The 27,606-nt window shown below is 37.0% G+C and overlaps 1 protein-coding gene and 1 long non-coding RNA gene across 2 annotated transcripts in view; one reads left to right on the top strand and one right to left on the bottom strand.

The window, feature by feature from the left end:
* LOC145683653 (uncharacterized) overlaps nt 1-15,897 on the bottom strand; it is a 56,811-nt gene extending 40,914 nt beyond the window's left edge. The window contains exon 1 of the long non-coding RNA XR_014131157.1: nt 15,734-15,897. This is a non-coding gene — a long non-coding RNA (uncharacterized LOC145683653). The remainder of the gene's footprint in view (nt 1-15,733) is intronic.
* Nucleotides 1-27,606, top strand: part of LOC145683649 (solute carrier organic anion transporter family member 74D-like) — a 498,670-nt gene that overhangs the window by 409,660 nt on the left and 61,404 nt on the right. The gene's annotated exons all lie outside the window — the stretch shown is intronic.

Below are 27,606 nucleotides of genomic sequence, written 5' to 3'. Positions count from 1 at the left end.
ACTTACAAATTAAAGGTGATTTTTCTTCCATCTCTATACACGTTTACATATGAAATTTCCGACATTACTTGAAGCAGTTCTGGGAATCTTGAGTTGTCACCGTATTGAGTTTCGCTATCGTTGTCTACTTCATTTCTTCCACAGCCTGAAAATGAATTATTTCCAGGGCGGATTTCACTTTCGGGTAAATAAAAATTAGCACGTTGACAAGTTTGGCGAATAAGGTGGGTCTTCTAACACTGGAGTCTTTTTAGCTGTCAGAAACTGCTTAATGGTTAAAGCAGTACGCGAAAGAACATTGTTGTGATGAACAATCCATTCATTGTTATTCCAGAACAGGGGCTTTTTCTTTTTCGCAGCTTCACCAAATTTGCTAACACTGCTTATTCACGGTTTGACCTGATGGTGCCATTCATCAGGAGCATGCCATTGATAATAAAGAACAAAATGAATATAACCTTCGCTTTGCATTTCCTCTTGTCTGCTTTCTTTATTTGAGGTGATGAGGGAGTTTACCAGTGCATGGACTGATTTTTCGATTTAAGATCATACAGAAAGAACTACGTCTCTTCAATAGTGGCGATTTTCGTTATTAAGTCAAATTGTGCTTCCAGATTTTCCATTGTGTCACTGCACACGTGCTACTGGAAGTCTTTCTACTCTTGTGTGAGGTTTTGCGTAACATTTTAGAGCAAACTTTGCACAGAATTTGCAGACGGAATCTATCGTTGCCCACCATGTCTGCTCTCATTCGAATGCTGTACCTGCAATCTTTCCAGACAATGTCAATCAATTCTGCCACATTTTCCTCTACTGTTGCTGTGACAGGATGAACCGGTCCTTCAACATCATTAACGTTCTCGCGTCTCTCGCTGATGCATTTATGCCACTTAAATACCAGCGTGCATGACATCATATTATAACTATACACATTCTGAGATGTTTCACATTCTCACTCGTGATTTCTTTAATTTCCGACATAATTTGAAGTTTATGTGTTGATCAATCTCACAGTCTCCATTTTGGTGGCAAACTTTTTTCTTCAAATCGCTACTCGCAGACTAAACCCAATTGGGAGCGCCAACTCTTGTATATCGTTCTTTTCTCTTTAAAGTAGATCTGTACGTATGCGCTCCCCATTGCTCTATATGTACTACTCACAAGTTTCTAAATGATGTTATTTTTTTAGTCAAGCCTCATACAGGGAGGTCCAACAAATGAAGCCTCTTCCTTTTGTTCCTCCCACAACTTTTCTTACTCTGCTCCATTTCTCTTCCACGAGCAACTCTTCTTCCTTTAAATAGTTGGGATGTAATAATTTCCTTTCGAATCTTTTGAATACTTGTCGCATCTAATTTTCACCACTTTATTCGAACAGCAACATTTTGTCGTCTTCTTCCCACTTTTTCTTTGATGAAGATATCGTCTAGTACGAAGCGGTGTTGCTCCGTTAGAGTCTCAAATCGTATTACTTTGGAGTCCTTCGCAACATCTAGGTTTCGTCTTCTCCATAAAATGAAGTCGATTCGAGACCTTGCAGTGCCATTCTCATATGTAATACGCTGTTCTTCTTTTTCTTGTACAAGGTATTCAGGATAGCCAGATTGTATGCTTCCGCCAGGTGTAGTATGCTCTCACCTTACTTATTTCTTTTTTCCGATCCATAACCTCCATGTATTATTTCATATCCTAATCTTGATGTCCATTTAGATCTCCTGCTAGTACAAACTTCTCATGTAATGAACAATTATGCAGAGTACTATCTAATTCCAGCCAAAATTTTTTCTTTGGATTTTTTTATCAAACCCAACTCTAAAAACCTGTTTCCGGTTTTTATAAAAACCGGTTTTGCCCTTCCCTAGTTTCTCCTTCTCCTAGCATGAGCATGACTATAATAATTCTGTTGTTTACTCTCTTCCCGTCAACCAATTTTTCGTTCATATTCTTATCCAAAACAGTTTGTATTCTCCTGGTGTTGTTCTTTCTGTGCTTTTTCCCCGTAAATATAAGCGTGTATCCATTTCCTATTTCCATTAATCTTGAACCCTTCCATTTAGTCTCTTGGATGCATGCTAAGCACACTCTTCCTCTTGCTAGCCTTTTTGATATAGCATAGCTCCTGCCTGCCAAGGTTCTAACGTTCCACGTTCCTATTCTGATCTTTTGGTGTTTTTGAACTCGTCTCTTTAGCCCCGTCCCTCGATTGTTAAGGGTTAGCCCTTGCTCACTTCTCATACCCTTATGGTCAGGGGTAAAAGTGGATTTGAAAAGGTAGGGGAATGCATGACGTCACGACATCCCCCTTGCCTATCTTTGCGCATTGTCATTTTCTAGAAAGTGGGGGACGCCATCAGGGGCGTCATTTAGGGGGAAAGGAGGGGCATATGCCCCCCCCCTGTGTTTGAGATTTATATAGATTTTGTCAATAGAATAGTAGTAAGTCATTGGAAGACGCGAAATTTTACTTATATCAAGGCGACTTGCGCCCCCAAGCCAAATCTGAAATTACGCTACTGGACGACGACGTCCCCCACATTCCCCCTCACTTTTACCCGTGCTTATGGCGATCGGTCCGGGGTTCGTCTTACCCTTTTTCTCACTCATATTCCCTTCTCGATCCATGTTTGATTTTTTCAAATGTTTTTACAATCGGCTTCCTACCTGGCGTCAACCCCCAACTTGGAGGACCAGGATTTTCTGCCGAGGTTTCCTCCTCTAATTTGAAAGTAATAACTACTAAAATTTACCCGACTACTATTAAAATTACCAAGAACAACTATAAAAGTTACATACTTGCTACTAAGCATATTAAAGCACAAAAATCTGTGAAGGAAAATATGAACATGTTAGGTATTTCTTCCACCGCAAAGTAGGTATTGTATTAGTTTTTTTGAAAAAAAAATAATAGTTGAGCTTTTTGTTTGTTATGTCACTCACAATATGCGGTAAGTCATTCCGTAATAGAAGCTTATTATCAATTTGTTGCATTCGTGTTTCGGTTTCTGTTTTACAATCAATGAGATAATCATTGGATCGAAAACAAGGCGGTTATAAAAGACAGACAACGTTATCCACACGATCAACCTTCACTGCAGCAATAAGCCCTACTCTGTTAACAAAAATCACCTTTCCGTTTGCTAGATGTCACTATTTTGATAAAGCATAAAAATTGCAATTTGTGGAACTCAGTCAGAGCTGTTATATAAATGTTGTAATTAAATGATAAAGGAAACAGAAATTAATTAACTATATCAGAAGCCTTATATGAATAAGGACAGGCTTTATGTCGTGACATAATTTGTTAATAGATCACTAGTAACTTCTCGTTTTCATTTCAATAATTATTAAGAATCTTATTTAATTATTTAGTTGTTTATACAGTGTTTGCATTCGGTTTCCAATAAATCAACATTACCTTAGTTTACAGAAATTACAAAAATGTATTTCGCTTCTTTCATTTCACTGACGTAAACATATTTAGAAATCGTATTGTCCTACCTCCGGGGCCGTAGGCAGTTCAAATTATTACATCCCCTACTATTTCCAGAGCACGTCCTCCTTGAGTTATTATCTTTCCAGCTTTGGTTTGGGAGGGATTTTCCCTTAACTCTTATTCTTTTCCCATTCTTGCTTTTTGCTCTTGTCTTTCCATTATCCACCATCTATGGATCCGCCGTGTCTCCGACTGGACCGAAAGGATAGTGGCATGATTTGGCCATTCTTGTTCATTTGTTAAATAGACAAAGGTTGCATTTATGAGTTTCTTGTAAATTATTATAATTAAAAAGTGCACAAGGTATCATTCTCATAGTCTCGGCTTTTCTCTGTTAATAGCAGAAAACACGTATATTTCCTAATATTAATACAGTTAATGATTTACTTTTACCTACGAGTTATCCTCAGACAACTTTCCTTAAATATTCTTATTTGTGAAATAATATAAATCTCTATTTTCCATTAACAAAAATAAAATTGCACGCATCACATTTTCATTAGCCGCCGAGATTAGTTTGTTTGTAACCAGGTAGGTCAACGGGAACAGAAATGACAGTTTCTGCACTAGCGTATTTTAATTTTTTCTCTTTTTTTCACTCCTAAATTTTTTTGCGCCCTAGACACGTGTCTAGCGTGCCCAAGCTGAACAGCGGCCCTGCCTAGCCCTATACAACCTAAATTTAGTAATTTATTTGGGATAAATTATTACTTTAGAAATTCAGAGCTTTTTGCCTAATAAAACAGCAATTCGCTCGTCAAATCATTTAGAGATATACTAGAGAAAGGTTGTCTGGAGATAGTATAATGTGTGGTGAAAAATCATAGACTTCTTGTGTAGGGCTGGATAATTTGATGCGCAATGCAGTGCGTAATGCGTGACGTTCAAGAATTTCTAATTTTTCGTAATAGAAGAAGGATGTATTAGTACAAGCCACGTTATCAGCAAATGTAAAGAAGGAAATTCAGGTGACGTCGTTCGTGTTGGAAGATATTGCAGTAATAGTTGTCAGCTCATGTCAATGTGAAATTATTGTTAAAAAAGGAAAAGAATGATGTATACTATTCTTTAGTATATTGTGTGTTTGGTAGATTTTGCGGCTTATACAATCTATTGGTTCTGATATCTAAATTTAATATATACATTATAATTTATAACAGTTTATGTGGAAATACTAATTTCTATTGAAGTGCACGTATAGTATTTGCTAATTGGTATTGATTTGTTTGGTACACATTTTTTTATATATGATAAACTTTAGGTGTTGTTAGGCCTTAAAAATATGCCTAACGTTATAAGTGAATGAAACTACATAAATAACATTCAGGAGCAGTAACTCATGAACAAACCAAGGCATTATTTTAATTAGCTTCTCAAATCTACTAAAGTTTACAAATGAATTTCGATACCACTTTCTCTTCATTGCCAACCTTTAATTGACTTATACCACTACACCCTATTAAATAGGAACCTTCCTGTATCTCAAAAATTATTACAATAACTATGATCACACTTGACATTTCCATAAGCCACTAAAATACCGAAAGCCCCTCTTGGCTCATCAACCTAACGTAAAAGTATCCACACTTGTATCTTCAAACTATTATCAACATCCACACTCGGTTCTAATTCTCTTTAACATACAAAAGACTTCAGCCACTTATGATTCCATTTCTACATCAACACGATTACACATTATTTATTTCTACATAGTAACATCCTTCATTTGTTGTTTCTATTTTAAAACACTTTGTCCGATTATTTTCAACCAACACCTTGTCAGACTAATCAACATAGCCATATCAAGTATCTTAAGTAAATACAACGTTAACTCTTGAAGATTTTCCTAGAACTGAAAATTCGTATAGCACAGCTCTTATTATTCAATATGTACCAATAGCTACAGTGATCCACTTAACATGTTTCAACTCTTCAACTTGAGCGGACATCAACCAGTCACCCGTACTGCCATCTACTGAGTGTTGCCCTCAAGAAAAGAGGTGGTGTCTCTTTTGTACCAAGAGGGTCAAATTTGGATTGTCTATTGAGCCATTTGAGCCACTTCTATTTGCCCAGTAGCTTCAAATTTTAAATATTAACGTTTTGAAGTACTGACGTTATAATCACTTGTGAACTGCGCGTTGGGCTGACAGCAATGATCTTAAAGCATTTAGCACGAAGTGCCATAAAAAAATATAGACTACTTTTCTTCACCTCTTCTTATCCACAATTGAATTATGCTGTACGACCAATGGATTTATTCAGTCGAGTGAAAATTAGTAGGGAAGAGGATGTACATGTAACTGGGTGGAATCATAGTTCATACAGCATACTTTGGTTAGCTGAAGATGTAAAAAAGACGTTCCTAAGGCATGTCGTACCCAATAAAAGTGTAGACAATACTCTTAACTATTTCTATTGCTTTTTATGCCATATATGAAGTTTTTTGTTTAAGATAAAAGGAGGAAGCTTAAAATTCTACCATTGTGAGTAGGAAACATGATATATCTTAATGTTACGTATATATATGATGGCAAATATTAGCGTCCTATTTTTAACCGACTTAAAAAAATAGTTTTCAATTCAACTTGCTTATACAAGTATAAACGCTGTTTCGACATAGGTACACTGATTTTGATTATTCTTTTTCTGTTCGAAAGACTATAACTTTACGGTGACCCCATATATAAACTTCTGTAGTATCTGGTGGCGATCTCTGGACTTAGACTATGAGACACTTCAACAAATGCAGAGTTAATTACAGTAAGTAACATGCTTATAGGCAACCTTACCACTCATAATTGTGATTATTGGTTGCGTAACAACACAGGTGTTTACTACAAAGTTTCAGAATATTTTTATACTCTCTCTATTCTTTGTAACATTTAATATAAGCAGGGATTTATTTGTAGCCAGGGAAGCCTGGAAATTTCCCCCCTTCTAAGTTTTGACTTCCCTGTCTCTAGATTTAATTCAGTCTTCCCAGCCTGGGAAGATATTTTCCCCCTTTCTTAGGCTATACAATCTGTTTTTATAAAATCTTTGACCACGAAAAGACTATTGCACACAAAAAATGTTCACATGTCGATGTGTGCACAAAGGGATACGGAAGAAATATAGGTTTCAATGGCAAATGCAGAAGACAGGTGGAAAATTGTGAATTAAATTCGTGTTAAAAAGACAACTACGATATTTAGGACTACCTACTTTATTGTCCAAAATCGTCTATCGTTTACGGTGCTCTCACGTCTTATTAAATTGCAAGAAATAAATTTAATGGACCTTGGACAAGTTCTTTACTCGTATGTTACATGTGCAAATATTATTGACTTTTAGCTACACAAATAAAAGCAAACTGGCCGAGTACCTTGCGCGTTCCGTTGAATCCTTCGAGCTAATGGTGGATGAATCCTCCACTGTGTCTCATAAATCTGTTCTCATTGTGTATATCCGTACTGTAGTTAATCGCGTATGTATCAATACAATTTTAGTATTATTTGAGTTACAGGCAATAACAGGCAGAGAGGTTTGTGATTCCGTGATTATGTGAACGTATGAATCTTTCCAAAACGATATTACGGGAAAGACTTATGGCAGTTTGTCTGAGAGCGCCAGTAACATGCGACGCGAAATAAATGATACTGTCCCTTTACTGCAGTGAGAATTAGAAACCAATTTACTCGTGTTTTGCTACATGAGTCAGAAGATGGAACTTGTTGTTCACAACGTTGTTAATACGGTTTCAGATATGGTTCATTTTGTAGAGCGCAGTGACGTAGGGAAGGGGGGCAGAGGGGCCGGGCCCCCCAAAGAGGTCCGACAATGTATATATTTTTATGTTTATATATTTTTTTGTTTGTAATTTTTATATGTACCTATAACAGCATTAGGCCCCCCCCCCAAACACACATCCTGGCTACGCTACTAGAGCGATTACACGGTGTTTATCCAATGTCCCCGTAGAACACGAGAAATCGAATTAATATCAGAAGAACTAGGTATTCTCTTCTATAATATTAATACAGTTTTTGATATACGGTGGTTACGCTCTTCTTACCGTTCAGTAGAAGCATTGTGGAAATCCTACCCTGCGCTCTGGTGGAACACTTTCGAGAAGCTTCTACAAATTGGCACAAGTTTTGAGCAGCGTGTAATATTTGCGGGCCTGCAAAATTTCACTAAGTGGAATTTTGTTTATGAAATGTCCATGATCCGAGATATGCTGGAACCTCTAGATGTCCTTAGCCTGTTTCTACAAGAAAGGTCAGCATACTTTGTACTGTACAGGCAATAAGCAAAATTGAAACAACTGTACGTGTATTGGAAGCGTTGCAAAATAAGGATGGCATGTTCATGGAAGAATTACGTCAGTTTGAAGAAACTGGTCAGTTTTGTGGAGTCCCACTTGTAAAACCCTTAGACAGTTCTCTTGAGAAATACCAGCAAATAAGATTGCAATTCTGTCAGGGTCTAGCAGATAACATACGGTCTTGCTTTCCTAATGAAACTTTCAGTAGGCTCGAGGTTTTGCTACAATGCAAGTGGCTAGAAGAATTGTCTGAAAGAATGTTATACGGCGACAAAGAACTAATGGAAATTAAAAAAATAAAATACAATTTTCCTCTGATAATATAGCCAAAATTCTGCAGCATTCCGAGATAACTCCTAATATTGGACAAAATCTACAAAATCTTAACATGAAATCATTGTCGTTCTAGTTTCTTCTGCATACTGTGAGAGGGGCTTTTCCAGCTTAAACTTACAGCACACTGACGCTAGAAACAGTTTATCTGTATTTAAAAAAAAAAAATCGAATCTAGACATTACGAGACTTCTTTCAATGCAGAAAAGTATGTCATCAGCTGGATAAAAAGTGGACATCATGCTGCTACCGACAAAACAACTGGGAAAAGCCGGTATCCGATTTAAACCAATCTCCTATTGCTTCACTATTCTAAAGTGAGGTACGGTGTGACAGTACTATTAATTCGACTGGTACTAAAACTTATTTATGGTATGAAGAATGACATTTAGTACCGTCTTTTCCCTTCTATTTAATAAAATTAGATCAAGTGTATGTGCACCTATCACTGTTCTGCAAAAAGTAAACTCTTAACTATTTTAGTATTTATTCTTGGGGCGATGAATTTCGTTTTCAATTAATAAGAATGGACTAAAGAATTACTTGTCATAACAAAACAGTTTTACTCGTTGCTGACGTCCCCATTAACCCCCAATCATTCATTCATTCAAAACAGTTTTACGTAAGAGTGTGATACTTGTTATGATAAGTTACGCAGGTTGCAATGTAACTATAGGGCTTTTGCTGGATGCTGCCCACTTGTCCTGAGCAGTAGGACGAAAAGTAGCAAGGCAAGTAACAAATGTGATATCATCTACCTAACCAAATTTTATCTAACGTACCCCCAATATTTATCATAAAATTGTTTTTTAAAAAAATGAAAAAAAAAAATATGAACTTGGGGACTCCCTGAAACTAGTACCATAATTTCAAAGTAGATAGGTTTAAAAATAACGTTGTCCCAACCTGACTTTATAGCTGTTCTATTATACGGAACACAATCTTTCGTAAATATTCCCCCCTTCTACAAAATCCACAAATAAATCACTGAATATAAGTGAGGAACAGGGTTTGTAGGTAAACTAATTAGACTGGCCGCTGTTTTTCAGTTTTGTCATTCCGGGACGAACTGTCAAGACTGTTTTCTTCAAAGAAGTCCTTGCCCGCCAAACGGACTGCAAGCTGCATCACGACAACGTTCCAAGCACAGCGCCTACTTTGCCCAGGTAGCGGTTGCAAACTTGTCGCAGCTACCATACAGCCCCGATGTGAGCCCACTAGACTTTTTTCTTTTCCCAAAGCACAAGAGAAGCCTGAAAGGTCACCTTTTCCATGATATTCCTACCACCCAACGAGCTGTCCCGAGTATCTCAAAGAGGTTTCGGCAGCTGATTTCCAGGGAACTTTTGTAGCGTAAAAATTGCATTGAGGGGGTGAGCGCAACAGTGGTCTAACCCACATTTATTAAAAATGGAGAAAAATTAAGTTAAAGTTACACACGTGTGGTTTTTGTACAATATACCAAAAGCAACCACAAGTGGTTGAATGTGTCATACAATATACGTATATATATTGTACAAAAAACCACAAATGTTTAAGTTAATCTTTCTCCATTTTTAAAAGTGTGGGTTAGACCATTGTTGCACCCACCACCTCAATTGGCAGTGGTGTATCGACGCGCAAGGAGACTATTGTGAAACATTTCAACAATATGTACCGATTGGATCATTTTTTTTTTTTTTTTTAACCAGAGCCAGTCTTGTTACTTTAGGGAGAAACTGTATATACTTCTGTGAAGCGAGTTAAGATTTTTAAAATATATAGTTTTCCTTCGGGGCTATCTAGTCACGAACAAGATATCTGTCTTGTCTTTAACTAGTTCACATAACGAACAAAATATCTAATTAACATTTTAGATGAAGACACAGCGGGTTTCATAATGCTTATTTAAGATCAGTGTTGCCACAGTCCTAGCTCTGGAGTGGGCTGAAAAATAGTACCAAATTCAAACAAAAAGGGCTGAATTCATTATTTTATACCATCGGGGGTAAAAGTGTCGGGACGCCGTCAACCCACTTTCAGTAAATATCTGTAGCGTCCTCACTTCTAAAAAAATTACAATGGGCAAAGATAGGCACCGGGGACGGTGTGACGTCATGCATCCTCTACTTTCTCAGATCGACTTTTACTCCTTGAGTGTAATACATGGCTCTATAACATGAAAGTAACAGAGATAAAGTTCTATAACACTCCCCCCTTTTCCAAGAGTTTAAATCAAGTAAGTGTTTTTTCTTAATTAATTTTTTAAAAACATCCAAATAGGACGACTAAAATTTCTACCACACTGCTTCTTTCTCGTCTCCTTCATGCGCGGCGCAGATGCGCTCATCTAGCGTTATTTGTTTCGGTATAGTTCGAATTACGAATTTTCTACACAAAATTCCTAGCGTTATGCTGTGTAACGTCACAGAAATGAATGTTCAACAGCATTTTTAAGAGTCCAACACACAGTATGAGAAACGTGAGATGTAGGAAAAGTCTTACTGACACCTTTGAAAAAGGGGCTGAAAATGCCTGCGTGGTACCAACGGGCCGATGAATGACAAAAAGGGCTGAATTTGGTACAATTGTATCAAGTGTGGCAACATTGTTTAAGGTCAAGTTACGAATAGAAAGAACGTTTTTTTTCATATTGGCTATAGTAAATAATGTATTTATCATTTCTTTTATTCACTTTAACTCTGTATCGTGGTTAGTGTCACGAAATAATAACCTGAAGTAAGTCCTTAAAGGTTGAGTTCCTATTAATGTTCATAAAGCGTATAAAGTTACCACATTTCTTATTGAATCCAAAGCTTTTCCACGATTACGTTAATTTTAAAGGACAAATTGTGTTAATTGATTTTGAGGTCCATCTACTAACGTTCTGAGCAAACGTTAATTTTTTTAAATGCAAACAATTCGTAATTAATGTTGATTTACTACTACACTGAGAAAAAAAAATGTACTTGGCGTAGGCCTACTTAAAAAGATAGGTTACATGCGTAATTCCTGTAGTTTTTGGACTTAATGTACAGCAGACGTATAACTGAAAACGCATGTTTTATAATACTTTCTGTATAATTGTTCCATCTATACGTACTTTCTGTACGAAACAATGTAGGCTGTCAGGATCTCACATACAAATGGACGTATATAACATATAGCTGACGAAGGTAACATAAGTATATGCATGTGATATACGGAAAACTGTCAGATGTCAGACATCCTGCAAGGGCATGATGTAACATCTAAGAGCAGTGCCTATGTAGCATACGGATAGCGTACTGATTTCTATAGTAAGCAAGAGGATACTGTATATTTGTACAATATACCGCTGTCCGGAAAAGGATTTTTCTCTGTGTAGATAATTTAACTTAACCCCAATTATCTCTTAAAGTATTCTTCCTTAAACTGATTTTTCAAAAAATGAAATACGGGGTGCGTGAAAAACAATATTACACTTTGAAATCTCATATTGATTTATTCATATATCTTATAGACATGATTTTAATATCATTTTGTAGAAAGAATACATCAAGGTCTGACTGACGCAGTACACAAGTTTAGAAAAAAGTCACCACAAGTTGCAGCAAAAATAGCTGTCATTACTGGTCCCGAGCAAGGGAGCCGATTTCTCTGAAACTTTGGGGGCCCCTTTCATAAAATATATATGTAACAATACATATAACTATAAAAAATACATATAAAAATGTATGTTCATAAAAATACAAGGGGCCCACATGAGCTTTGCGTGGCCTGGGCGTCCTCGGGCCCCCAGGATCGGCACCCTTGTGCCAGCTGTATGTTTGGGTTTGCAGAATCCAAGTTTGCGACAACTGTTCTATGTAATTTCCGTACAAAGGATGGTAAAGATCCTCCCAGTAGGCCTACAATTTATCAGTTGAGTTAGCGGGTTGCTATAATGCTCAGGATACAGAATACTAGCCTGAAACTAATGAGCTGCTGTTGTGGTTTTTGAGTTAACGTCCCTTTCAGCATCGAGGCTACAAGAGACGTGGTTCTACTGATTAACGTGGAATCCAAACCACATGAGCTCGCGCCGGGAATTGAACCCTCGTCTCCCACGCCAAATGCGCGTACTCTAACCGCTTATTAAACTAATAAGTATTAACCAAACTTTTACACATGTTGTACACTAGAAACCCTTATACTTTTTCCCCACTGAATGATTATGTTTACCGTTAGGTACAGACTATACAAAACGTGAGGTAACACTTTTATTTGTGTGAATAGGAACCAGTGTTTTACAGTGCCGAACCCCGAAGTTATTTTCAGAATTCGGCTCTTGTATCTGTTAACTACGAACATAAAGGTGCGAGCCACAGGTAGTGTTCGCAAGAACAGGTTTGGGGTAGGAACTCCACATTGAGCATCATGCTTTCGACCGGCCGACCATTAATCATGATTCACCCTTGTAACTTTTAAACTAATATATACCTAACTTTGAAATTTCATATTATGCACACATCGACAGGGAAATATTGTTCGACATATATATAGGGCCTTACCACTAAATATTTAATACCACTAGGTTAACAGTATTGCCAACCAAACATAAAATTTTCTTTTCTTTTCTAATATCACTTTGTCAGGTTATTGCATATGTGAAATCTCCATATTAAATAAAAACTTACAATAACACACATTTTTTGAAGGATGGCAAACTAAGGACGTATTAGAGTACCACAAACACTGAAAAATAACCTAATTTTTAAGGTCTGTACGACAGGATTAATGCAGGCTACACGCAGTGGCTAACGCATAACCAAAGGACCTTAATCTCAAATATCAAGTCGAGCTCCTTCGTGGCTAAGCGGTTAGCGTATGCGCCTTTCGAGTGCGACACTCGGGTTCCATTCCGGCGGGAGCTTATGTGGTTCGGACTCCACATTAATCACTAGATTCAGTTTCACATAGCCTCGCTGCTAAAAGAATCCTTAAACTCAAAATCAACTCATCTCGAAATTTTTGTTGGATTGGCAACATTGTTAATTTGGCTGTATTACCGAATATGTTAAAGAAGGTGCTCTCTGCCTATATTTGAATTCTACTTAATTTCATCGTTTTTCTCTATTAATATGAAAGTTACATAGACGTATCAAGATAAATGATCCTCCCTAATATATGACTGCCCTAAAAGATGTTATGTGTACATAACTGCTGCAGCTAACGCCAGTTCGATTTAATTACTATTAATCCGAAAAAATATTCGTGTCTTTATTCAAGAGATGTACACATTCCGCAGATTCAACCGAGAATCACGTCACTAGGATGATATAGGAATAATTTTAAAAGGTGCATATTGTAAAACTCTTAAGTTTCCAGAAAGCGATCCAGCAAACACAGAAACCCATATTTGGCCTAAGCGCTACTAAAACATAACCAATGTTAAACGCTGGATCCCACAGTGGATTAGTGGTAGACTCTTCCCCACGAAGTGAGACGAGATTGAATTTTCATGACGTAATACAATATCAGACAGGTATTCCAGTACAAATCTAAATACATTACGATATAATACATCATTTTCACGTAATTTTCTTAACACAAGATAGTGCGAAGTCTTCTTTGATGAACAATACTAGAGGTAGAGTATTCAACTCTGGTGTCCCTAGTTCGATCCCACGCTATGTTAGTTTATGGTGGTCAATATGCCCATAGATTTACTGGAAATACTACCGTCCTCATTAAACCAATAGTTTCTCTCACAGTAACTTACTTCCATTAAAATTACGTCTTCTTTACCCTACAGGGCATATTTACGGGACTTAGAACGGAAGGATTTTTTTCGGGAAAGGCATAAAAGTAAATGGCCAGGTTCGCAGCGCAATAAGGTTTGCTGATTACATAATATTGATAGCGAAGGGTAAAAAGGACATTCAAAGTTGAACGAGCAACTGGAAATAAATCGCAAAATGAAGACAAGTAAGAAGAAAACCAATGTCATAAAGTACACAAGAGCAGGACAAAAAGGGGCAAACGTATGGCTAGATGGAGAGAAAATCGAAGACGTTAAGACATTTCCCTATTTAGGAAGTCTAATATCCTCAGACAGAAGAAGTGAAAAACACGTAAGTTCCAGAATAGCGCAGGCTAAATAAGCATTCAATAGGAAAAGAGGACTACTAACATCAAGAAATGTGTCGCTGGACGTTCGGAAACGATTTATTAAGACACTGGTATGGAGGTGGTGCTTTACGGATCAGAGACGTGGACATTAAAAGAAGCTGAAATACCCGAGCTGGAAGCATTTGAAATGTGGTTGGTGTAGAATGCTGCGTAAATCATGGACCAAAAGGGAAAGGAATGAAGACGTACTAACAAAAGCTAATGAAGGACGGCAGACCATGAAGATAATAGGAAAAAGAAGAAACAGCATGTTTGGCCATCTTATTCGGCACTCCGATTGGATCACTGTGCTGATAGTGGGTAAGGCAGAAGGAAAACCAGGAAGGGGAAGACAAAGGATAGAGTATCTAGATGCAGTTACGAAGAGGAGACCTTATCAAAGTATAAGACAGGTCTCCCAAGCAAGAGAGAAGTTTTAAAACCTCCATGTGCTCTAAAACCTATGGTTCAGGTGAACAAGAAGAAGAACCAACATGGCGTAGGCCATACATGCGTAACTTGTTGTGTATAAGGGAACCTTTATTTCAAATTACTCTTGATACTTCTATTCCTCTAATCCCAACGGTTTTAACAAAATAATCTGAAATGCGTCCTCTTTAGATTCTTGGCTTGTCTGTTTCTTTACTTTTCCTCAACAAACTTAAATGGAACGTTGCTGAATTCTCTATGTGTGTTACTTGTGAAGTTTTCAATTTTGAGTCTTCCATTCGATAGAACATCAAAAAGTATCTTTCGTGTCACTCTTACCATTCCCGAGACATTCACCAAAAAATGTGCTGATTTCGGGAGATTTAAGAAGCCTTATCTCGGGCACCATAAGTCATAGAGAGATCATATTGACGTTGATCAATACCAATATTGACACAATATTAATACCAGATATTGATTTAATAATTATTAATATATTAACAATTTCATATAAATTTCGAATAAAAAATATTTTTCTCTTTAACTTCATTCTGGCAGTGTTCTTCGAGCATTCTCAACTTGTTTATTTTGCTTTTGCTGTTTCGATTCAATATTTGTGTAGTAGTCATAGACATAACATACTTCTACGTGGTTACGTTTCAGACATCCTCTCCAGTCACAATCATATTTAGTGTGAGGCAGTGAAGAAAGAACCTTATGCAAAACATATATCATCAGATGAGTACTTGGCATATTCAAAGTATGCGGTTTGCAAGTTACCTTGTAGATACGAAAGAGATTTTGTTAACGTACATATTCAGTGTCTATTTCAGAATATTTGCCCCAAGGAGAACTTCCAATAAACAGGAGTGAAATTACTACTACCGTGGAAATACCAGTCACTCTAGATAAGATTTTCCTACACCACTACCTGAAATCATTGATGTACAGGATTTTCATAAAGTATGGACGGATTTAATTCGCTTATAATTTACATAAAAATGCTCATATTGAAATCAAATAAAGTGCAAACGGTAGCGGAAGGATTAAATTTTTACCTGTAATCTGCACCAGCTCAGTTCATTCACCGCCACACCTCCAACTGGGCGCCATTTACGTGCACACATTCGCGTAGGCGGCGCTGGAATCCACTCACAGCGTTCCGCCGTGTTGGCGGCCTCCCACTTCGAGGACGGTCCAGGACGCTTCCTGTCTTCAAGAACTTAGCAGGCCACTTTCGGATTGCAGTCTCAGTCGGTGCCGGCTTTCTGAACTCTTTGGTGAACTTTCGACACACCAGAGTTGGTGATTTTAGCTCTGCGTACCACAAAACACATTGCGCTTTCTCTTTCACCGACGCCATCTTTATACGGTAAAAAAAAAAAAAAAAAAATAGTCTTCTCAGAGGAGTTTTTCATTTATTTATTTCTTTAAAAGACACACACACCAATACAGCTTACAACTTACTTTTAACAGTCAACATTGAAACAACAATGAAAACAACAATGGATGGAATTTGGTAAGAAACTGACCCTTGCCCTCCCTCTCCCTCTCTCAACGTGTTCAGAGTTGCCGCTTATCTAACAGTGTTGCCAACTAAAAATTTAATGCTTCCGCTACCGTTTGCACTTTATTTGATTTCATTATGAACATTTTTATGAAAATTATACGCAAATTAAATCCGTCCAGACTTTATGAAAACCCTGTAAATGTATCTTTTGTGCTTATTTTGTTAAGTACAATATGTAACCAAAATTCTGAAGCCATTTGCTTGGAGAAGAAATTCGCACAAGAGTAACCTATGTTCTTGACTCAAATAAGAATATTTCGCCAATCAACTATACACTATAGAGATGCATGTATACTTCATTGTTCTTCGTATGGGCCCATTTTCCTCTGCACGTAAGTTCTGCTGTGAAGAATAAATATATTCGTATAACAAAAACCGTTGTTAAGCCTCACTGTTAAGAAATTGGACGACACGCCCGTAGCATTGGAAGCATTACGATCGTTCGGATTCCACCTTAAACTATAAGTCCACGCTTCATATAGTTAGTCCGTAAAAGGACGCTGAACTTGAACAAACAAAAAGGACAAAGGATATGGATCGATATGGAAAATGTACACGGTTCCTCTTCATTTACCTGAATATCTCGAAGTGTAGTACGTCCAGCAATTACTCAAATTTCCTTCTTTGTTGACGTTTACCATCAATTTTTCAGTACCGTCGTTATACGAGACATGTACCTACAGTGAGAGATGAAATCCGATCTACCGTAATGGGTTCAATGTTCTACTAGTACGCGCCAATCGACCAAGCTTAACAAAATTCCAGTGGGAAGACATTAAGCATGCAGTACTGGTAAGCCCATATATTCTATGTAATGCAGTTAGACAGAAAAACCTCTTTTCCTAATTTTTTTTATGTAATGCCTGTTTAGGGATCCACAGGCCCGTATCCAGGGGGGTTCTAGGGGCCGGGTCCCCTTAAATTTTTGCTGGCCCCCTCTAAAATTTTCACGGTAGGCTTGCAAATGAACTATAATATGGTGATGAACTATAATATTGTTGGATCGGGCCCCCCTAACTTCAGCCGCCCCCCCCTAAATTTTTGGGCTGGCTACCGGCCTGGGGATCCAAATGCTATTCTTGAGCGACATAATGATATCATTTAAAAACCATCATGGTATTCGAACATGAAATTTCCCGATTGTACACGGCAGCAGATACTTTACCTGCACTGACCCCACAACACAGACAAGGTACCTAGTATTCTAATGTTTTATATATATATATATATATAATTCCATGGATTGCTTAATTGTTACTAAATCGTCCAGTTGTATTCAATCAAATGACCATACAACATTAAAGTTTTGACACACAATCATGGTCATACGTCTTGTGAATAAAATCAGAAAAATAAACACACTGCTGAACAAGACTGCACTTATTTAATATAAAAACACATTTACACGTGACGTTTCGATCTTCTATCCAAGGTACGTCTGATGTGGATCTTGGGTACAAGATCGAAATGTCACGTGTAAATGTGTTTTTATATTAAGTAAGTGCAGTCTTGTTTAGCAGTGTGTTTATTTTTCTGATTAAAGTTTTATTTGCAATAATCTTGAAATATCTTTGTGAAATCTCCTTGGGACTTCTTCAACGGACATTGTATATTCAGGAAATGTAAAACATAATGGGATATATCTTTTTGATTTCCTCCTTTCCGATAAAAAGTTTTAGAATAGTAAAAAGAGTAATGAAATGAATATAAAAGAGAAACTTACCATACAAAGAACAAGAAAGAATAAAAAGGCCAAGAATTTCATTCTTGCTTTGTGTTTGTCTTTTGCTCCTGCAGGGTAAGAATGGTAACTGTCCTGGTAACTACGCAATTGAATCACCAATCACTTCTAGTTTTATATCGACTTTCCTATTCTTCGTTTCCTTTGTGCTATTATTTCCAAAGTTAACACTTGTCTGATTATCATTGAATTTCCATTTTGTATCCAACGAACCGATAGTTATTGCCGCCCGAACATGCATCATTCTCTTATTCACAGTTCGTATAATTCTGTCAATTACGGAGGTATTTTCCAAAGGAAAATGAATCTATTGTCTTCGGAGAAAATAACGCACTATACGCAAAAGCGTAAATAATTTCGTTGCCGTCTTTTTATTTTCAAATGCGGTGCATACTTTGTGGTTTGCTAAACGGTTTGATGTAACGCGATTTCTTAAATGATAGAATTCCAATTAAAGTGTCGAAATGAGCTGTTTAATTGCCTTCTGTTTGTCGCTTAATACAACAAATGTTGAGCAATTTTTCAGTGGCTCAAGACTTTTTATAAAGATTTTTGCTTTTACTGCTTCTACTGTGTCCTTCCACACTATACCTTTCGTTAAGGTATTTGGTCTATCAACCAACAGCTCTTGATATAATTATCCTGTCTGTCCTTGTACGTCCATCCGAGGGACAAAAGTCTCACGTAGAGTCTACTAGTTGATGTATCGCAAGCAATTTAAGACAGGACCAAGAGGATAGAAAATTGGGAATTAAGTTCGTTCATTGAGGTTAAATTGAAACTGGAAGTTGTGAAAACAACCATTTCCGGTTTTAACGTTGATCACCATAAAAGAGAAATAGTAATTCATAGCGATATGCGGTTTTCTGCAATCGACTCAGTGTCCCCAAACATACATTTCATCCCCTCCTTAAGAGGCTACGTCACGGGCGAAATTAAAATACCGCTAATTTTACAGTAATTATGTGATATCTTCAAATAGATAAGAGATAATCAAAATGAGGAAAAAGAGCGCCCTAAACAATATTATTTTACATGAGATACCGTTATCAGGACTTACTTATCTGCTTTCGACTTCCAACCATTTAGAAAATCGGCATTTATTTTGGCGTTTCTAAATGGCTGCAAACAAAAAGCTACTTGGTGTCTCGTGATAACGGTATTTCATGCAAAATAATATTGTCTAGCACGCTCTTGTTCCACATTTCAATTATTTTTTTTTAACTATTTGAAGGTATCACATAATTTCTGTAAAATTAGAGGTATTTTAATTTCGCAGTGATTAGATCTCTTAACTCTCTACTAACACCGGAAATGAATCTACTGAAACTTCCGGTTTCAATATTGATCAGAATATAACAAGATTTTTTTTTTTAAAAAAAGGAAGGGATAGCGAAAAGTGTTTTATTACCCTTATAAAGCCCCAAATGACACCTCTGATCAAATATATTTTAGTTAAATTGTTTGGTGAGAACGAAGCCTGAATCCCAATCGAAAATCAAATTTTATTCTATGGATCATGTATGACGTAATTTAAAACGGTGATATTTTATATACAAACGCCTCATTAAAAAATAAGTGAACACGTATCTCAACGTCTTCTACAATCCCACCTTTAACCCCTTCAGTGTGGGTGGCGAGTTAACTCGTGTCTTCAAAACGCACCTGCTGTGAGGATGGCGTATATGTACGCTTTCATTTTGCTTTGACTATTTTGTATTGCGTATGGCGAATATACTTGCCCATAGTATGAGTAATGTTATTCCCGACAATATTTAGCGAGTTTGCGCTCACCTAGGAACCCCAAGAGACCACACAGAAAAATTGGGTTTGATCTGTTGAGGCATTCCCAAATTTTCTGTAACCTAACCATATGATGATGATGATGATGATGATGATGATGATAACCATAAATACGGCAATGACAAGTTATAGTAGCTAATTAGAAGCAACAAAGATCATAATGCCGAAAATTTCATTGTGATTGCTTCAAAAGTTGTTAAAAGGTAACAAATTCCAGTTCTCAAAGAAACTATACTTTTTACAGCGGTTCGCATCTGAAAATTACGCACTGAAGGGCTTAAGAGAGAAATGGAGTAATATATAATTATATATCTTTTTAAATATTACAATTGATGTATAGCTGATTATCACGGAGAAACACCTGAACCATTTGAAATGAATTTCCTGTCTACTGTACGCAAATTTGTTTTCAAATTGCAGAAAGTGTTTTCTGTCTAAGTACCTTTGAATTGAGAATAATTCCTGTTCTGCATTAAGAGGTTACTAAACTCTTGGTGGGAGAAGAAGACTGATAACGTGTTATCTGAGATTGCCCGTGAAAGATAGGAATCTAGCCCGTAATAATACATATAATACTTTTGCCGAGACAAAAAAATATATTCTTATTGTATAGATGTCTATTATTAGGAGGTATCCATTAAAGTAGGTTTTACTGTATATAATATTTTTAATACAGAGTTATATACAATACATACAGCAATATTTTCAACATTATACTTGAAAGAAATGAGTAAGCCGAGATTTTAGAAATTCCTCCAAATTTTAGATGGCGCTGTTTTTTCATAGGTGACATTTACTCCCACGAAGTTTTGGCCATGCGTAATTACAATCCCGAGAATTTGAACCCAAATTTTTTATCTCTTTGGTATAGTGAAGATACCAGATTTACATTTTTTTTAGCGGCAAATGATAGAGCAGAGACAATTATTGTGAGCCAACAGGGACGGCGCCAGGAACGCTTGATGGGGTGGGCGGAAAGAGGCGGACCTAGTTGCTGGGTGGGCGGACAACGAAAATGAGAACTGGGCAATGTAGACATTTTTTGACAATAATTAAATTTCAATTTTTATACTGTTTAGTTAGCTAAGGCTCAGACCGAAATAGGGGAGAAACAAGGATGTGGAACATCTGTGTTGGCCTTATAGAAGGTGCCATTCCAGCATTCACCTGGTAAGACTGAAGAAATGCAGGACTTAGGATGGGCTGCGGGAGTTCGTGGCAATATGCTCGACCTACCGAAGTCCGCGTGGCACACACACTACCTCTACTTTCAGCTTTTTAAATAATAATAACGGTGTGTTCTGTGTAGTCGAAGAAGTTCAAGACTGCTTTAACTCCTCTCCCTCCAAGAATGCACATGAATGCATAGAAATAAAAGAAGGTTCAAACAATGCAGACTAACAGATAATACTCTACTTTTCGTTAATAACATAAAATACACAATAAGTAGGTAAAGTAAAACAAGGATAAAATAGGCTGCTGCAAACATTTTTATCTTTGAAGTATTTATTACAAGAAATCAAGAGGCAATAAATATAAATGAGTAACTTCAGAAGCAATGCTGTCGTCTTCGCTCTCCCCAACATCTAGTTTATTTTCACTTTCCTCGAAATCGAACACTTCAAATTGCGAATCCTGGTTGTCACATGTATTTGTATTTTTTGTCTTTTTCCCCATTGAAGAAGAAGGATTATCACTAACATCAACGGATTGAAAATCGTGCTTCTTTGAACACGAGAAAGACACCGAGCCTGAGAAGAAATCGCTAAATTTTTTCGATATATTAGCTGAACAAGCACCGACCGCCAAGACTTCTGAACGCAACAGAGATCAACTCAACAATGCTATAATAAGGGTTTTTACAAATCTGTTTAATGCCACACGGGTAAGACATGTGGTACATTGCTGTAAACAATTGCAAGTTGGAACCCTCTTATAAGAAGCTATCGCGCCAACACAAAGCAAGGGCGTCGATTTCTCTGTAAATTTGGGGGGGGGGGGCATTCAGATGCAGAAGGCATGCATGAGGATTTTAAGACAAATTGAATTTAAATTATGCCAAATATTGTATATTCATAAATAAAATGCGGGGGCGCACATGGGCTTTGGGGGAGCCCGGGCCCCCTTGGGCCCTCAGGATCGGCGCCCTTGACACAAAGCACTACTCTCCTCCCTCTCTTTCTCAAAATGAGACAATAGATAATACTGGTCAGCTCTGTCCATTATTTAGTTGGCTTTTTAGAAAGCACTTTTTTTTTTTCAGTGCAGCACATACAAACACTGGCGTTTCAATAGCACGATTGTGCGTGTGTGTTAAACTTCAATTCATTAATCACGACTTTTGGCATCCATTATATTACTACAAGTATCTGTCTTAAAATCGTTGTCCATTGCAGAGTTAAACAGAGTCATAGAACCTATTACATTACAATCGAAAGTAATACCTATTGCTTGTGAAGTACAGGATGTCACCTTCAGTGCCGGATTTGCGTATAAGCTAAACAAGCTATAGCTCTCTTGGGGGCCCCAAAAATTTTAAAGAAAAAGTGGCTGTAATGTCATTTCCAAATAATAAGAAAAAGCAAATAAGATAAAACGCACATACAACAACGGTGTTCTGTACTGTTATGTATTAAGCTCTCATGAAGCAAGTAATAGGGCCCTGTTTTCCAACGCGCCTGCAATGGGATTTCTGTTGCCCAGTCCCGCTTATAATGGAACCCTCGTTTCCCAGCTCCGCTTGTAATCGGGATTTTGTTTCAGAACCCCATTTGTAATCGGGACCCTGTTTTCCAGCCATTACACTTAGCTACTTTAATAAGACTTCACAGCATAAGTGATACAGTATCTTGTATGCGGATAGAACTCTAGTGCTACCCTTTCTTGTACTATTTGGAATTCGACAAGAAATTGAGTCTGGTAACAGTGGATGCTTAAGAAGAAGGCATAAAACGACAAGCTCGCAAAATAATAGTAAAATATAAAGGAATTACAGCCCTAAGCGGCAATAATCTTTACATCGCGAAATTATAGCTATTTTATTTCGCTGTACGTAAGTATGAAAAGTAGTTTGCAGAAGTATTTTCATAACTTTCAGAACTTGGCACTGATTTTCATAGTGATCTATAGAGTTGAGTTGATTTTGAGTTTAACGTCCCTTTCAGCAGCGAGGCTACATGAGACGGGACCTACTGATTAACGTGGAATCCAAACCACATGAGCTCCCACCGGGAATCGAACCCGGGTCTCCCACGCCAAAGGTGCGTACGCTAACCGCTTAGCCACGGAGGAGCTCATATAGTGATCTATAGAGTGCGATAATGGATCACTAAAGGCAGGGGCGGATCCAGGTGCGGAGAGGTCTACGATCCCAGTTTTTTGAGTGACAAAAATAATTGAAGCCATTACTTACATATTTTTGAAAGTTTAGAGTAAACTCACGATATATCTATCATAATCTGGGTTTTAGTTGCCCCTTCTCCAGTTTAAACCTTCTAAGTTCGCCTCTGGTTCCAGCGAATTTGTGTCGTATTACACCTTGTGTAATCTTCGAGGGTTGCATTCCATTTTGAGTTACTCCAGTAACCTGACCTGGAAAAAGCTCACACGATTAGTTGAGCTTCAGGCAGTAATTACCAACCCTGGATGATATTTAGACTGTATTTACTTACACGGATCCCTGGAAACGTTTCAAACTTTACCAAACTGAATAGAAACAACTTGAAATGAGAAATGATGCGGTCTCCACATATTCTAGAAGCATGGCGTGGAGCGTGGATCATAGTTGGTGCAAAAAGATCGGCAAGGGACTTTATTGGTACCAAATTAAACTACCGCTAATTTTACCAATTTTACAGTTTTTCTGTAATGTATTCAAAACAGTAAGTTAAGTTAACGAAATATACACGAAAACGTATTTACTTAATAGATATGTATTAGGTCCATAAATTACCATATAGCATATATTCAAACAGAAAAGGCGAAATTTTGTCGCTGAAAAAGAATGCTAGAAATAAATTGGCCCCATTATCTTCAATAGCTTAGGGCCCCATCAAACCGAAATCCGGCACTGGTCACCTTTATTCTTCTTCTACTGTTGCAGGGGTGTCATTTCAGACTTCGCTTGAGGGGGCAAGAACACCAACAACATAAGACTTTCACAGTTTGCACTAGTATATTAGTAGACAATCGATAAAGTATATGTATTCCTCAAAATCTTGCGGGGGGCAATTGCCCCCTCCTGTCCCCCTTTAATGACACCCCTGTTCTGTTGGGGTGGGCGGATGCGTGGGTGAGGCCATCCATCGGGTGGGCGGTTGCCCACCCCCGCCCACCCTTAGCGCCGTCCCTGTGAGCCAACTACTTTTATGCCTGTTGTGTGTGTATACTGAAGACGATAGTTTTATAGTATTTGACATATTAGAATAAATCATGTATAAGAGAAGGCGCTCGCTCCTGACTTTTCTCTGGCGTCATCACTGCTTCGATGGAGTTAAAACATCGCTGTTTCTACTAGAATTTCATTTTAGAGGAATAGGTAAAAATTGCATGGGACTATGGCGAATGGAGGACAGTGTTTATGTTTTTTGACTTGAATCGGAAGTCTAGTTCATCGTAATTCAAACAGCGAGGAACAAATTTTAATATATTTCACGTTCAGTTGATTTGGTAGAATGCATTCACATGTCTATAGACAGACGAACTCTATTACAAAAATCATAGGTTGTCTGCTTTCTGTTCTCAAGAATCACTGCATGTGCTTTTGCGTTCCTTTCTGCATTTTTGCATACTAATGGTCCATCTAAACTTTTTGCTATTGTCTACAAGCCATCTTTGTAACGCTTAAAATACTCAAATCACTGTTGCCAACACTTATTGGCAAAATGTCGCTAAATTTAGCTCCTAAAGTCGCTAGAAAGTCGTTAAAATAGTTATTTGTCGAATTTAAGCCTGTAGCGTGAATTTTCGTCCGAGAGAAAAAAAAAATGTAACTGTTTTTGGAAAGATCTTGTAATCAATCTATGTGACGGTAAATGCTCGCTTTGATTAAGTGATTCGCGTTTTTAACGCTAGGGTGAGCTGAGACTAAGCCTTGACTGCGATGTCACCGTTTGACCTGACATCTAGTGGCCGAATTGAAAACCTGTTCAACTGAACGTGTTATCTTTAGTTCTATGGACAGGTGAGGCAGGAGAAAGACGTGTATTCCTTTTGATCCATTTGATAACGTTTAAAAATGAGTTGAATAGAATAAGTATGAGTAACATTTAAAGTTTGCTATATTCACTGTCTTGGGAGACTAATTAATTAGGCTAATGTTTTCTAAATTCAAACCTTTTCTTTTTCTCCTTCGATCAGTGGATATTAGTAATATTTTTGGGAAAGTAAATCTAGAAATTAATAATGGTATTTTTGGCTACTTAACTAGAAATTGCTAAGACGTAGTAGTGAATGACTTTCGGTATATCATTATATTTTGAAGTGCTTATTTATATTTCTTCGTGTTTGTTAATTAGATTCCATTTGGTACGTACTAAAAATCATTTAATCAATTTGTGCACTTACTGCAATATTCATTCTTCTTGTGTGTTAAAATTTCGTAAAGATTTTTGCTCCTTTAAATACCAGTTTTGTAGAGCTGTCAAAGTATGCTCCTTTAGAGCCAGAAATATTAAGCTTTAAACGATTTATATTATTTGTTTGTTGTGTGGCTTTACATTATTCGTTATATACAAAGATATTTATATTAATAGTTGTTGTTAAAAATTTCCTTTTGAAGAAAAAAAAGTTAAAAATAAAAGTTTACTAGCATGTATTTCATGGAGTCTTAATGAAACGAACCGAGGTCCCTATGTATGCGGTGTATTTCGCTACAAGCCTAAAAAAGAAGTTTCTTTTCTTTATTTTAATCTTTCTTTTAATTTTTTTTTTTTTTAATTTTCGAGATATAAAGTAAACATGTACAAAGATGTATACGTAACTATAATCAAAATCAGAAACCAAGTAAAATAATTTACTTCTTCGCAAAGAAACACTGTCTTCTCCTCCATGTTTGGGGTTTATCCATACTACTACTACTACTACTACTACTACTACTACTACTACTACTACTACTACTAATAATAATAATAATAATAATAATAATAATAATAATAATAATAATAATAATAAACACGACACGTTTAAGGCGAAATAGAAAACACACAGGTCACATACGTTAGTCACTTTAATTTATTACTTGCACAGCAGTATACACTACACAGTACATACTACAACTAGATATAGTCAAAAATTGATTCAAAATGTCCTAGTTTAATGATGAGCAAACAATTACTTGCGGCCAGATGTAGCCTCTGAAAGATTCTATCCGACTAACGACATGATACTTAATCTGACGAATAAAAGTAGAATGGGACCTCCTCGAAAGAGTTGTATTAGAAACAGACCGACAGATGAATATTTAAGTTCAGTTTTGAGAATCACTGTATCTCAGTTGAAACCAGATTATGAAAAACTTCAATCATTAACAGGGCCCCAGTATTTAAAAAATTTGCCAAATGTACCATTCTTATTTTTATAAAGGGTCTTACCTAGTAAGTTAGTGAAATCGGCCTTTGATTCAAATTGGGTCGCTATTGACTCAAAAGGTTACCCTTGACCTAAAACTAACTCCAAAAAAATTTTTGACCCCCTCCCCCCTCCCCTTACCGAATTATTGTTTTCAGTTTTATTTCTTTTTGACAATGTTGCCATCACTTTCAGGCCCCAAAAAAATATATGTTGTACGTAAGAGTGGAAAGTTTCGGCCATCTACTTTAGGTAGATGATATTTAATTTACTTTTCCAATATGCGGTATTTCCATTGATTGCACACTTCAGCCTTTATATTACGTCTGAACGAAAGATGCCAATTTATACCGGAATTCGTAGTTTCGGTCACACACTTGACGTGTCTAAATTAGTAACAGAGTGTGTGGTATATTCAGCAATGACACACATATAATCTAGTGAAACTGTGCAGTTGGTATCCATTTCGCCTTCTTTCGTCGAAGTGTTTTGAGGGAGTCTCAAAAGTCCCCTGGCATAGGACAACACTGTTATTATCAGAGTTACAACAAAATGTATGAGGGGAAACCGTCTACAAACATGATGTTTTCAATCTAAATTGAATGATTTTTTTTAATCGGACGAGTGGTTTGGGCTGTACAGTCTATATGCGCCCAACGTTAAATCAAAATGCAACGCTTCCATTTACCTGCACCCACAACATAAGTGAATGAAGTTATTATCTTTTACTCTAATACGTCGATGGCCAGTCTCCATTACAAACAGTAATTTCATCCCCTTATGTTGTTGGTGGAAGTAAATGGCAGCGTTGCATTTTGATTTAACATTGGGCACATAGAGTATACAGCCCAAACGACTCGTCCGATTAAAAAAAATTTCTTCACTTTAGATTGAAAACATCATATTTGGAGACGGTCCCTCCTCTTATATTTTGTTATAACTCTGTTGATAATAACAGAGTTACCCTTTGTGAAGGGACTTTTGAGACACCCTGTATGTTATACAGGCTGACCTAAAAGTAGGTATACAGTCCCGTACTGATCAACTTATTGTTTTTTTTTTTATATTATTTCTTATTGTTATCCATCAGGTAGACTTAGTTTCTTTATTGTTTATTCTTAATGTCTTTTTACTTATATCTTACACTCTCAACATCCGAAACAAATAAACCTATAAGTTAGAATGCTATACTTGACCAATGCCGGGTATATACCTACTTTTGGGCCACATCATGTATGTGTGTAATCGTT

Source organism: Thermobia domestica, chromosome 4, assembly GCF_964235325.1.
Source record: "Thermobia domestica chromosome 4, izTheDome1.hap1.1, whole genome shotgun sequence".
NCBI lineage: Eukaryota > Metazoa > Arthropoda > Insecta > Zygentoma > Lepismatidae > Thermobia > Thermobia domestica.
The sequence above is the reverse complement of the archived record's forward strand: the minus strand, read 5'-3'. Positions and strand labels throughout refer to the sequence as shown.